Source organism: Danio aesculapii, chromosome 24, assembly GCF_903798145.1.
Source record: "Danio aesculapii chromosome 24, fDanAes4.1, whole genome shotgun sequence".
NCBI classification, from domain to species: domain Eukaryota; kingdom Metazoa; phylum Chordata; class Actinopteri; order Cypriniformes; family Danionidae; genus Danio; species Danio aesculapii.
Genome location: NC_079458.1, coordinates 25,130,856 through 25,145,847, shown reverse-complemented (window position 1 = coordinate 25,145,847; position 14,992 = coordinate 25,130,856). Strand labels below are relative to the sequence as shown.

The following is a 14,992-nucleotide window of genomic DNA, read 5'->3' as shown; positions in this document are numbered from 1 at the left end:
AATAAACGAGCACATGAACTAAACATAGTATAACATATGTATATTTTACTGGGATTTGAGCACTCAATAGATAAATCATCAGTGTTGGGTAAGTTTCTTTAAAGAAGTAATATTACAAACTACTGATTACAACTGGAAAATTGTAATCTGATTACAATACTAATTACTTCATGTAAAAAATAATCAGATTACTAATTACTTTACTTTGAAGTTACTTTTAAAACATATAAAATATACCTATAAAAATACGAAATAAACTGCAGCTCTTTTAGTAATTTAATATTAACTAAAAAACATTACAATGGGTTGATCATAGCAGCTCGGCATATTCAAAAGACTTTTGTCCAATACTTAAAATTATTTCATCATTCACTTGTTCCAAACCTGTTTGTCTTTTTTTAATAGAAAATAAAATAAACTGGATACCTGTAACCATTGGCATCCATAGTATGAAAAAGCACTTCAGTGTTTAGGTGTTCTGTGTTTGTTTGAAGTAATTAGTCTACCTACGTAAACGTACATATTCCAAAGTATGAAGCTGATCGGTTAGATCTTGTCACGTGACTCACGGTTTTTAATATATGCGCGTTCCCAATATATGCAGCTACGGTTCTCTTCACATTCAGAAGATACCTTTACTTCCCTGCACAATTTATTTATTTTTTTTTTGGCCTGTTTAGGTTGAGTTGGGCCGCCGTGTTTTGGGGTGCTGATGTCCTCCTTGGTGATGAGCATTGTCATAGAATGCTTTCTGTTCAAGTGCTTCAAGTTCTGTACAAGTCGACAGCAGCTATTTCAGCTCGCATTCTCCAGCTATTTAAACATTGCAGCAGAAAACGTGATTTAAAAGAAGCATTTTTTCTTCCAAAAACTATATTTGTAACGTAAGTAACGCAATTGCATTGACTTTAGTAACTGTAATCAGATTACACAAATTTAAAATGTAATTCATTACATTACTGTGTTCCTCAAAAATATAATTAGATTACAGTAATGTGTTACTGTGGAACACGTTACACCCAATTCTGTAAATCATAATCTTTCAAATTATAACTCTTACATGTAATATTTTATTCAATTCAATTCAATAATTGAACATACAAATATAATAAACACTGTAAATAGCAGTAGTAAATATATACATACAGTTGAAGTCAGAATTATTATCCCCCCTAGGATTTTTTTTTTTTCTCTTTTTTAAATATTTCCCAAGTGATGTTTAACAGATTCAGGACATTTTCACAGTATGTCTGATAATGTTTTTTCTTCTGGAGAAAGTCTTATTTGTTTTTGTTTTTTTCGGCTAGAATAAAATAAGTTTTTAATTTTTTAAAAACCATTTTAAGGTCAAAATTATTAGCCCTATAGTCTACAGAACAAACCATCACAATACAATAACTTGCCTAATTACCCTAACCTGCCTACTTACCCTAATTAACCTAGTTAAGCCTTTAAATGTCACTTTAAGCTGTATAGAAGTGTCTTGAAAAATAGCTAGTAAAATCATTTATATATTTATATATTATTTTATTATTTGTTTATCTGAACAAAGAGAACGAAACTGCAAAAATTAACACATCGCAATTTACACAAATCCCCTTCTGTGATTAACATTAATAGTAACTGGATTATATTCACGTGAGCTGATTCTAACCTAGCAGAAAATGGTTGACTGGTTTTAATCATAGAGTTAGAAAATCACATCCAGTTCATGCTGAGAAAATTCACAGCTTGAATTTTGTATGAACTGTCGCTTTAAGAGAACATTCAGTCCCAATGATAAAGCTCAGTCACATTACCGTATGTGCATGTTCATCCTCGAGAACAGCTGCCTTTGATCCTTCATCATGCAGACGACACCAAAAACACCAACACACCAAAGCATCCTAGGAATGTTGGTATATATATAATTATATATGTCTGTGGGTACCAGGGTGGTGCGTTGCCTGATTTGGATTATGGTGCTATTTTTGTGCCCTGTGAGCTTGAAGTTGCATGTCTAAGAGGTAATACTTAGAGCAGATGCAGAAATAAGCTAGCGTCATATTATTTTCTGTTACTGATGAGTGCCAGTATTTGGCATAGCCCATACGTGCAAGCAGCTGTTATCATTTTATGACAAAAATCCCCCTTTGAAATACTAGTTGGTGGTTGTTTTGTCAGACACAATAAAAACATGATGTGTCAGTCAGCTGGGGGTTTTACATGGGGTTCGTTTGTAACCTCTCTCTAATGATGGTGATAAAGCCCTCAAGAATGCAGCCAGGTGTCGGAGTAGACAGAGAATTAATAATGAGTACCTGGCAACCCATAATAGGTTGTCTGTTTGAGAGATCCTTCATTTGTTCAGTGTAATGATGCTCTGATAATAAGGCTCAGGCGTTACTGTCGCTTCGTTTCATGGCAAGTGTATTTTCAGACCCAACACGACTGAAAATCTGAGACAGGCTTCAGTCTGTCAAATGCAGAATTAAGATTTTTTCCCCTTGTCTTGGTGTTAATTAGGTTTGTGAAATGATAACAATAAAGTATCTCACAACAAAAATATAGAGAGTTTATAGTGCATATGTCAGTCAACACTTTTGAAACAACCTTTTGTGAATTCTCACAAGTTGACATCATCTTCTAGATTTATGCAACTCAGTGTTTCAGTGTTTGTCTTCTGCTTTCTGTATTTTGTTTAGTTATACAAAAAATAATTCAAATAAAATAATAAAGTCTTGTTTGCTATGAATAAAATAAAGAAGTATTTATGTTTAGCAAACAGTTTATTATATTATATTATATTATATTATATTATATTATATTATATTATATTATATTATATTATATTATATTATATTATATTATATTATATTATATTATATTATATTATATTCTGCTTAGTCCCTTTATTAATCAGGGGTCGTCATTGCAGAATGAACCACCAACTTATCCTGCATATGTTTTATGCACCAGATGCCCTTCCAGCCACAACCCAACACTGGGAAACACCCATACACTTTTACATTCACACACAATTTAGCTTACCCAATTCACCTATAGCGCATATCTTTGGACTATGGGGAAAACCAAAGCACCCAGTGGAAACCCACACAAACACGGGGAGAACATGCAAACTCCACACAGAAATACTTGCTGTGAGGCGATCTTGTTACCCACTGCGCCACCATGATGATCTATATTATATATATTATTCATTCATTTCCTTTCGGCTGAGTCTCTTCATTAAACTGGGGTCACCACAGCAGAACGAACCGCCAATCCATCCAGCACATGTTTTACGCATGCGGATTCCGTTCCAGCCGCAACCAATCACTGGGAAACATCCACACACACTTATTCACACACATACACTACGGACAACTTAGCCCACCCAATTCACCTATACCACATGTCTTTGGACTGTGGGGGAAACCAGAGCACCTGCCCTATATTATATTATATTATATTATACTATTTTATTATTAACTCAAGCTTTTATATTCAAATTCAACTTTTTTATTCATTATTTCTTTTATTCATATTATTACATTTTAAAGAAAATTAAAGCGTTATTTGTGAATTAACCACATTTCAGACCTCAACTGTTGAGGGAGGAAGAAATTAAGGTTTGGAATTTTTATATATAAAACAGTACAATTCTACTTGATAAATATAACAACTAAAACGTTTTTTACTTGCCTATAAACAAATAAATAATTTGTTGCATTTGTCTTTTAAGATTACCATGAGTTTCCATGTGTAGATGTTTTGTTGTTGTTGCTGATTTCTTTATTTCTTTATTTATTTTTTTCCTAAACTGTACAAATCTGGTACTTTGATGGAAAAAAATGTTCTTAAGTTCTATAAAAATTGATTAATCTTGATTTTAATATATATTGGCTTATTTTAATATATCCCTTATTTTAAATCATGCTGAAGTCAGATTGACCTGTTTTAAAGACACTATGCTTTTGAGAACCACCATGCTCGAGAACCACTATTTTAAGTAGTTTTTGGACACCTTAAAAGTGTCCTGAGACCTCCTGGTCAACATCCATCAGCATACATTAATTTTAATCGAATGCATACTGTAATTAAAATAAAATGCTATTCAGTTCGGGTCAATAGTGAAAAGCATGACTAAAATTTAATTCAACTACCACACACAAAGACCTCCAATTGAATAGTTTCACAAAACAGCATGGTCATTTGTGCAATTATTCTTAATACATCTCCCAAAAACACTCAGAAAGCCTACATTGTTTGATAGATTCCAACAGGAATTGAGTCCCTTTTATTTCTCAGCAAATCAAGGCTTATGTCTACCTTTTTAAATACAAGACCTCGAAAGTTTTATCTTTTATGATGTTTTTAATTAATTTCTTTCAAAAATATTTCTAACTAATTCCATAAATCTGTCCTCGGCCCCATAAAAACCTCTGCTATGGTGAGTATTAATTTTTCAGACGCTTTGGTCAGACAGAGACAACTTTTCTCCAGGGATTTTGAACATTCCCAAATGACAGTGTTTTTCATTATGCCCCCCTGATGGAGTGTATCACGCTCTGAGGTCCCACCTGACTGATTGTGTGCTTTTCTGTGCTAATAATTGAGACGATTTGTCTTGGTGGTCCAGACTTGCGTGTCTCAGGTGAACCGCTGGTAATGAATGCAATCAGTGACACCTGTGTAATGGAGCTGAGTTTGTTGTTTTCTGTAAAACATACTGCACAGCAGGCTTTGTTTCTCTGTGGAGTTGGGGGCATGTAGTGGTCCATATGGTAAAAATATGTCATTCAAAAAATGTTTCAAATAATACAATGAAATACATTTGCCAAAACAGATTTAAAAAAATAGCCAATTTAATACATTAATATATTTTTTACAATTAATTTTTTTATGTTTGTTATTTTTACATTTCAGTTCAGGCCAAGTTCCACTGTAAATCACAGCAGTTCTGATATATAGCCAGAGCGCAGTGCTACAAGTGTGATATTGCATTTAACAGTTTGGTAGCATAATCATGTAAAAAAAAAAAAAAACATCAGTCACTGAGAGCCTTAAAAACACACTTTTTTGTTCCAGCATGGATTCACATCTGCAGCTGACTGTCTGAAGAGCAAAAGCGTTGCTAGTTCAAAAATGTCACTTTAGAACTAGTATTTAATTCCTTGTACCATGTAATGTACTGTAATGTTTCAGTGATGTCAAAACAGAGGGTCCTGTTTATAATGCAGAGATATTATAATGCAGAGTGGCATAAAACAACCTCAATCTATAGAGTTCTCCTGCATTACTCTACCACATCCGGTTATTCATTAAATCCATAAATGCCCAAGCAAACAATACTAGATGACTGTAGTAAAGGCCAAACATCAAAAAAAATGTATTTCGTTGCTTGTTCAAACTACTTATTTAAAATTGAGTTAAAGCAGCACAGTTGTTAAGTTTTTTGGAAGGACAACTTAATTGTTTTATGTTTAATCCACTTAAATTTGTAAAAAAAAAAAGTTAACTTAAGCGTTTTGTGTTGGGAAAACATGAAGGAATTATGAAAAAAATACAAAAGAAAGATCTACTTAGTGTGATTTTCCTTTTCTGTAATGGTTTCGTTTAGCAGTTTAAATGTCTGTAAGGAAACATTTGCTCCCTTAAAAACCAAAGGACGGATCATTATACTGTCTCTTTCATCATCTTGTAGTGGAACAATGCAACATCAACTGCCAATCATTATACTTCATGCTGCAGTTTGTAATGCAAAGCATTTTATTAAATGTTACTGCAATTTATATGAAATGTAATTTATTTTACAATAAACATATTTTACAATAAACAAAAAACATTTAACAAATATCAATATAAAATGAAAAGAAATCCAATCAAAAGAATACCCTGCTGAAAAAAACAGCTTAAACCAGCCTAAGATGGTTGGCTGGTTTTAGCTGGTTGACCAGCCTGGTTTAAAGGGGTTTTGGCCATTTCCAGGCTGGTTTTAGCTGGTCAGGCTGGAAAATGACCAGCTAAAACCAGCTAAAACCACCTTGACCAGCCTGGTTTATCCTGGACATAGCTGGTTTTGGCTGGTCAACTTGGCCAAAACCCCTCTAAAACCAGGCTGGTCAACCAGCTAAAACCAGCTAACCAGCCTAGGCTGGTTTAAGCTGGTTTTTCAGCAGGGTAACGACCAAGTTCCATCTTCAAAACAAATTTTCATAAAGCCACTATCCTGCTAACATGTAGGGGAAATATACAGTTTGAACACAAAAGTGACCAGTCTGTCAGATGAAGAAGAGCCAGAGTCAGAGATTCAATTACAAAGAAAGTTTACTCAAGATAGTTTGCAGTTTCATCAGCAGAAGCTAGCTTCAACACTCGCAATGAGTTCGTAGGCTGCTCTGTTTACAATCTTAAAACAACATATTGCTCTATTCTTCACCATAAGTAAAAACAGTGACACACATTCAATATTAATCCACAAAGCAACAACAATTATACTTTTACATAATGTCATTAACTGTGTCATACATATACAGGTATGGTAGGTGTTTTAACCTGATTTGTTAAAAATAACAAACACAGATAGACTAAGAAAATGTCTGTGTGCGTGCGTGCGTGTGTGTGCGTGTGTACAACTCTGAATGATATCTCAATATATCAAGCGTACAAACGTCAGATAGCCACTAGGCTGTTCAGAGCTGAACCCACACTAAGGAATAGTACACACACACTCAAAAGACAATCTGTTTCTTAACCAAGGCTAAGTGTACTCTCAGCCATCTTATCAAAACTGGTTAAAACTGGTACAATCTACATCCAAACAGGCAGCTTACAATCAAAGGAATTAGCGTTAAAAGATTTAACATAAAATAGCACAAAACTCAGGAAACAGTTGTTTCTAATTCTTCAAGAGTCTAGGTCCACTCAAGGTCTCCACAACCTCTGACCTGGGTGGGTATACTGAGGAAACAGATCATTTGGCAAACAGAAAAGCAATCACACACATATTATTCCAGTTTTACACTGAAGTGGGATGGCAGGGTCATCATAAGATCTAGACTTTTAAACATTCAACTTTATTAATAATCATAAAGACATAAGAAAGGATACAGTATGTGGTAAACATTTATATCTAAACAACTTGGCGGCCACAGAATTTGTCAAACTACAGTAAATTTAGTCTTCTGCTCGCTGTGATACACACGGGTGAAGAGGCTGCAGTGCTAATGATTCATTCATTCATTCATTTTCTTTTCGGCTTAGTCCCTTTATTAATCCAGGCTCGCCACAGCAGAATAAACCGCCAACTTATCCAGCACATGTTTTACGCAGCGGATGCCCTTCCAGCTGCAACCCATCTCTGGGAAACATCCATACACATTCTTACAGTACGGACAATTTAGCCTACCTAATTCACCTGTACCACATGTCTTTGGACTGTGGGGGAAACCGGAGCACCCGGAAGAAACCCACGCGAACACAGGGAAAACATGCAAACTTCACACAGAAACGCCAACTGACCCAACCGAGGCTCGAACCAGTGACCATCTTGCTGTGAGGCAACAGCACTACCTAAATGCTAATGATATATATATATATTCGTAGCAATATGGTCCATATTGGTACCTTAAAATGTAGTGTATTCATTTTTTTAGTATTTTTGTAGTGTATTAGTACCTAAAATGTGCATATTATGACCAAAAAAAGTACAAAAGTGTACCTTTTGAGAAGGCACTGCCCCAGTGGTGGTTTTTGTACCATTATTTCAAACAGTTTGTGGGTCAAAGACATGAGCAGTAGAAAGGCCAATTATGAGCCGATATGAACATACTTGCTGATCTGCTAGTTTTTGTGTGGACACAAAGGATTGAGAGTTGTGTGTGAGTGTAAAGTGAATGTAATGATGTTAGAAAGCACCAGAGAGCGCGGCTGGGATTTACTCATTAGTCAGCAGATGCCTGGAGACCGAAGCTGCGCACAGGGCATCCCTTAATCCCTGCTTCACTACCCGTAATGCATTAGTGACGGACAAGAAGTTTGGATAATGCTGTAAATTTGAGGATGAAAAATATACTTGGAGTCTGGAGATGGAGAGAGTAGGGGGATAATGAATAGATGTTGGCCGGAAAAAACAAGAATGGAACAATGGAGAATTAGGGAAGGGAAGAGGTAGATAAAGTGAGATGGATGGAGAATTGTAGGAATGAAGAACGTGAGCAGGATGAATGATGATGGAGGGGGAGGAAGATGAGCAAACAGTCCAAAAGCCTGTGTTATCATCCACACGTAACATCGTTATTGGCTGTAAAGCATGGTTCAGTCTGGTCAGTTTATTGAAGGCTGATTCCATGTGCTTTAAGGGGTCATGCTGGTTATATTGATGGAAGCTTGCAGATTTGCAGGCGCTTCGTAATATCATTGCATCTGCTGCAGACATGGAACGGCAGCAAAGTTTCTTGATTATCATAGCAAAATAAGAGTATAGTTCCGAGCTGTATCAATATAGTTGTTGGTTTTAGTACATAATGTTGTAACTGCACAAGAGTGAAGCTTTCAATAAATTATCAAAGACTCTTTGGTCAATTTTGAGTGAGATGCTAATGGTCTAATCCAATTTAATGAGCTTTGCTAAGATAAGCTAAAAGTGCTTCCACCAGACTGGGAGATTGGCTGAATGTATTCAAAAATGTTAAAACTCAACTATTTAACTGTAGGGGACTTGTAAAATGGGCCAATTTAAAAAATATTTTACAAAATTTATAAAACATTACTAAATTTAATTTGCTTGTTTAAATTCAGTTCATATAAACCGTTTGCAAAAATGAGCAGAAATCTTTTTTAAGTGTATTGTAATTTGCTAGATTAAAGTATACAGGGGTTAAAAACATTAAAATATAATATAATATATTATAATATAATATAATATAATATAATATAATATAATATAATATAATATAATATAATATAATATAATATAATATAATATAATATAATAAAATATAATATAATATAATATAATATAATATAATATAATATAATATATATAACTTTTTTCTTGATAAACTAAAATGAAAAATAAAAACAAAGGTTTTTATAAAGTTATCTATTTACCTAAAAATAGATTTTACAAAAAAGCACACTGTAAATAATGATGGGTTTCACACAATTGATTTGTGTTGGGACAACATAAAGGAATTAAGTTAACTTATTAGTTTTATAAATTTAAGTGGATTAAACTTAAAACTCACGAATTGTGTTGTTTTAACAAATTTTTCTATGAATTTCTTTTTAACTTAATTTTTATGTAAGTGCTTTGAACTAACAGCAATCATTTTTGAGTGTATGTAAATAAACACTTAAAAATATAAAAATACTTAAAAAAAAAAGAATAGTAGGGTTAAAATATGAAAAATATATACTTACACTTTATAAATATAACAATAAAATGTTTTTAAAATTACCTCAAAGTTATTATAGGATGTAATAAGCCGGATTTTTAATCACAACAAATGCAAATTAAAAACTTTCTCTCATCATTTTTTTCCATATCTTTATATATGGAAAAAAATTGAAGTTTTCCATGTTTCCCTGGTCTACATTTTCCCCCAAAACTGTTCCAAAATTCGGGTAAGGGTCAAATAAATTATATTCTAACAAATATTGAGTTCTTTAACCTCAGTTTTGCTAAGTTTTATTTTAAAATAAATCTTTTTACTCCAACTTTAGCCCGGTTTGTTCATATTTTACAAATTTGGAAACATGCGTTGAAACGACACATCATTTCATTTTAGTGTGTAGTGATTAATAAAAAAAATGTAAGTAGAATAATAATAACAAAAGGGTAAAAAAGGCTAAATAAACAATTGGAAAGGCTGTGTTAATATCCACACATAACATCATCACTTTTTTGATCATTCAAGGTTGTGTCAAATGTTCAAATTTCAGAAATCACTGGAGGCCCAGTAGAAAAATAATGAGACAGCACACGCATCGCCACATCAGTGAGTGTTAAATCACCATTATGATGTGCTGCCCATATGTGTGCATTCGCCCAGCTGTTGTGAACAACTACCTCATTGAAAGCAGTGTAGCGTCAGCACAGCAGGCTGATGTGTTTGACTGCGTTCTGCTGCATTATCACTTTCCCTTAATACCCTCCAAAAGAGATCTTTGCAGTCATGCTTTGCAGCAAATGAAAGTTTATGAATTTTCTGATGGCTGCTTGTAAGGTGTTGTATTGGAAACCTGAAAGACTTTCAGAGTGTTTGTTTTTTCACAAACACACACCATTTGTGCTGTTTCAAATCCTGCGAGTTGTTGTTGAGAGGTGTTATATTACTTTTCAATGTGATCAAACAATTTCCTTTCCTGTAATAATGAAGGTATTATTCATTATAATCCATCTATTCTTCAAAAATGTAAATATACAACACAAAAAAGGTTTATTTTCTTATGAATGCTGTTCTTGAGTTAATTAATTAATTTATTTATTTGTAATATATTTTAAAATACTTTAAAATATTACTATATAAAACCTTTCACAGCCCAATTCCTCTATGTACTGTAAAAATAGCTTGTGATTTATTGGTATTTTCTATTAATATACACTTTTTAAAATGAGTCCGGTCCAGAAAAATTCACTACAGTTTAACAAAGTGATGTTTTATTGACTTTTTTGTATTTTGAAACAATATCAATAAATAATGTATAGAGAATTAAATATGTACAATAAAGGTACTGAAAGTACTGTAAATGTTTCAAACTCAAAATTCAAATGTAATTTTTTTAAATGACCTTAAAATGAGTTCATCGTTAACTAAAAAGTGAAAAGCAGGAAAAAGTTTGAATACAAATTTCCATCTACCAGGGTTAAGTATTTATTCTTTTATAGATGTGATATTAGATGTGGTTGTAACAGATGACACTGGAAAACGGACATGAGGATCCATGTGCAGTTTATTATGAGATTTTTCTGGCAGGCAATGGTCAAACACAGGAGCAAACGGGCTACATTTGAGGCCTCGAAGCGCGTATCAAAAAAACTATACATCTCATAGTGAATCAGTGTACCGGAGCTTGATTTGTTATTATTGCCATAATCATGTGATCAGTGATGTCCAAAGATTCATTTTCACCTATACCCATGTGACTGCTTCGAATTTTGATTCAAAGGTTTAATCACCCTTGTGGGTTATTAAAAGTATATAGTGAGAGATTAGGCATTGATTACATACATTTCTGCTGTTTTAAAGCACTGCACCGGTGCCATGCACCAGTAATTCAACTAAAATACAATAGTAAAAAGCTTTTGAACCATACTAAAGCGCATTAGCTTATTATTTACAACTAATTTTAAAGAAGGCCACTGCATATTGTAGAATAGTGTGTAACAGAGGCCAGCTGGTGAGAAAAGCCTTACTCTCATAGTCTTCTCCTTAGAGCATTTGCCTCTGAGGCAGGAATTGCCGGTTGGGTGTAGGATCGGTTGGAATACGATAAACGTAAATGCTTTTGAATACTTTGGATTTTACTACTGTCACTGCATGGTGGTGTAATGCAACACACCTTATATGTAAAGTACTACAGTAATTGAGTAATTTGTTTATATTACTATTGTTGTATTACTAAATGAATGAGTTGGTCAGTTGTGAACGTTTGACAAATTTTGCAACATAGTGCTTTCCCACACTTTAACCAGCAGGGGTCCTCATTGAGCTCTGGTTTGGAAAGATTCGAGTAACGAACCTTTTCAGATTCAATTGAATTGAATGGTTCACTGCATCAGAAAGCTTCATTTCACCATCACTACATACAGGTAATCCAAAAGGCAAAGTCGGTAACAGGCAAATGCTCAGTACAGGCAAAGAATCAATGACAAGAAAACAAGGCAAGAATAAAACAAAGAAAGACTAGACAGGGTTACGTTTCGTGGTGTTACAGACTAACAAGACTCAGCAAACTGTATGGGAATGTGATCAGCATTTGTATATGTAGAATCAGCCTGTGTGTGTCTAATCATCTGTGATTCGGTGAACAGGTGTGTGTGAGGTGCATCATGGGAAATGTAGTTCATAAAGTGACAGAATTGTAGTCCAGGTGAAGGTGCATGTTTACCAGCAATCAGCAAGCCTAGATCGTTGATGATTGTGACATTAGTATACAAATAATTGTGTTTAAAATTTATGAATATGATTTCTTGATACACTGATATTCATTTTGAAATCTTTCATAATCTAAAAGTAGTCTTTGACCTTTTTTCATTTTTTTTTTTGATGAAATTTACCTACACATTATATTTAGATAAAAATTCAATACCTGAAGTTAGATTTGTTTATTTGTTTTTAAAGCACAGTGTTTGTTCCTTTTTTATATATATGTAATATTGCATATTAAATATTCCGAATGCCTGCCTGAAAGAGTGTGGAAAATTATGGCATCTTAAAAAAATAGTTCTGACTTCATGCCTTCATGTGGAGAAAGTGTTCAATTTTTCTGCTCACTTCATGCACATGAGTAAGCAAGCAATAATTTGGTTTCAGGCAAAGGGGGTTTAGGTAATGGAGTGGCCAGCTCAATCATCTGACCTGAACCCAATTGAAAACTTGATATATTTGCCACACACACACACACACACACACACACACACACACACACACACACACACACACACATGCACGCACGCACGCACACACACACACACACACACACACACACACACACACACACACACACATTACAAAAATAGTTCTACCTTCATGCATTTAATTTTTATCAACATGAAAAGTGGAGAATGTCATAATCAGAAAATAACCATTACACTTGCATTGGAAAGTGACCCAAACATTACTATTTTCCAAAATATCATAATGACCAGTAAATTAACCATCATACAGCACCATAGCAACCACCCAGTTTACCCTAGCAACTGCATAATGCTAATATCCCATAGCACCCACTTAGCAGCATAAATTTGCATGGCTAAGCCACATTTTTTTTACATATTTATCTCTCACAGGGATAAAAAAAAAAAAAAACGCAAAGCAATACACAATGTTCTGTAATATTTAAATGACATGTTTACATAACCGTGCAGACACATTACAGCTTGTATAGTTGTCATCTATTCATTTGCAGAGACATCCAGACATTGAGTGGTTAATGAAAACTTGCAATTATCGTGTACCTTGTGTGCTCTGAGAAAGAGCAGTCTAGCATGAACATTTGCTATGAGTAGACACAAACACAACACTAACACCCGGGCTCTCTCCTTTGTCTCTAAGAAAACACACTGCAAAAATCTGTCTGATGCTCAGTGAAGTAAAAAAACGCAGAGTCAGCTGATTTGACTTTGTGATGTTTACCATCGTTAAATATTAACAAAGAAAATGCGAAAACAATAGCAGGTGGTCAGAGTGTGTGTCAAACTATGGGCTTAACTTTTCTGTATCTTTAACCTTGTATGTTTACTCTCTGTCCTTGAGTTTAAAAAAAAGAGGTGAAGAAGGGGGATTGGAGGCTTCACATCAGTCTGACAGATTGACGGATGAACAAAAAGCACTTTTATCTTATTTTGCCAAGGTCTGGCATTCATTCAAGGTCTATTAAGCATAAATAAATGCGGCAGAAATGGACACAGCTCCCCACTCCGCCAAATGAACACATATGATTTACAGGAAATCTATAGCTCCTTGTTTCAGGCCGATTTATTAAGGTGTCAGGACATGAAACTGACTGCCTCAAGTGCTAGACGTTGCTTTGAGAAGATGCTCTGGATTATCATAAATCGAAGAATTGAAAGCTCATAACTGCTGGTACAGATCAAGGATACGAGCCGTGCAGATGTCGTATCAATTATAGAAATGCAATAAAACAATCAGGATTTTATGAGGTTACATTTGCCGCTAGCCACCGGTGATCTGGGACAGACAGTGCTGGCGATAGTGTCCCATGTCAGAAATGATTTTTGTCATTCTTTTCGAAATGTCCTTTTAGCTTGCCTATGATGTGCTTCCTTATTTGTCCTCTCATATTTCAGAGGCTTTTTCTCCTCACGGGCCATAAATTAAACTTGATCAATGACCTTTTCTGCTTGACTTGTTTGCAACTTGCCACATTCAGCAAAGAGAGCAATGGAAATATTTCTTAGGCGTCTGCAAAATCACAGCAAATCCCCAAAGGATGTTCTCAGCATAAATGCTAATAAATATTAAACTGCAGAACATATATTTAAAATATTTTCATAATATTATAGAATTAGAATTCAAATATTTATTAAATTGATAATCTGTTGCTAATATTTTATATTTATATATTTAGGTTTTTGTATATGTAAACATACTTTTTGAAATATATGTCATACAGTATAATGTATATGTATTTATTATAATTTATTGTAAATATTATCAATGTAAATGTTTATATAGTTTGAATACATCAAAATACTTGAAGGAACTATGTTGCTATATGTCAAAGAGGAAATGCCTTTGAAATGAGTCTTTCACTAAGACGAGTAAGCAAGCAACAATTCGGTTTCAGGCAAAAAGAGTTTAGTTAATGGAGTGGCCAGCTCAATCATCTGACCTCAACCCAATTGAAAACTTCTGAAATGCATTTTTTGAGTCCCAAGTGTACTTAGTACATATTATTGCATATTAAATTACATATTAATATATTATAAACTATATATTACAAATAATAAAGTTTTAAGAACATACATCTTGCAAGTACTGTATGTTTAAAAATATATTGTAGATCATTTATATATTTATATTATTTATGCATTTATCCTAACAAAATGGGTGTTGTTTTGTTTTTGGGTTTTGTTTTTGTTTTTTTCAACTTCGATAAAAAGTCTTGATCTACTTCAAATGTTGACTAATGTATATTTAATCTGTAATCTGTATATAAGTAATCTGTGTTCAAAACTGTGTAAATGTATAACACATATTATACTTCATATAATATATAATATACATATACAGTTGAAGTCAAAATTATTACACCCCTTTGA

General features: G+C 33.7%; 1 protein-coding gene across 2 annotated transcripts in view; it reads left to right on the top strand.

Annotated features, from left to right (window-relative positions):
* Positions 1–14,992, top strand: part of sema5a (sema domain, seven thrombospondin repeats (type 1 and type 1-like), transmembrane domain (TM) and short cytoplasmic domain, (semaphorin) 5A) — a 298,541-nt gene that overhangs the window by 234,984 nt on the left and 48,565 nt on the right. The window lies entirely within an intron of this gene.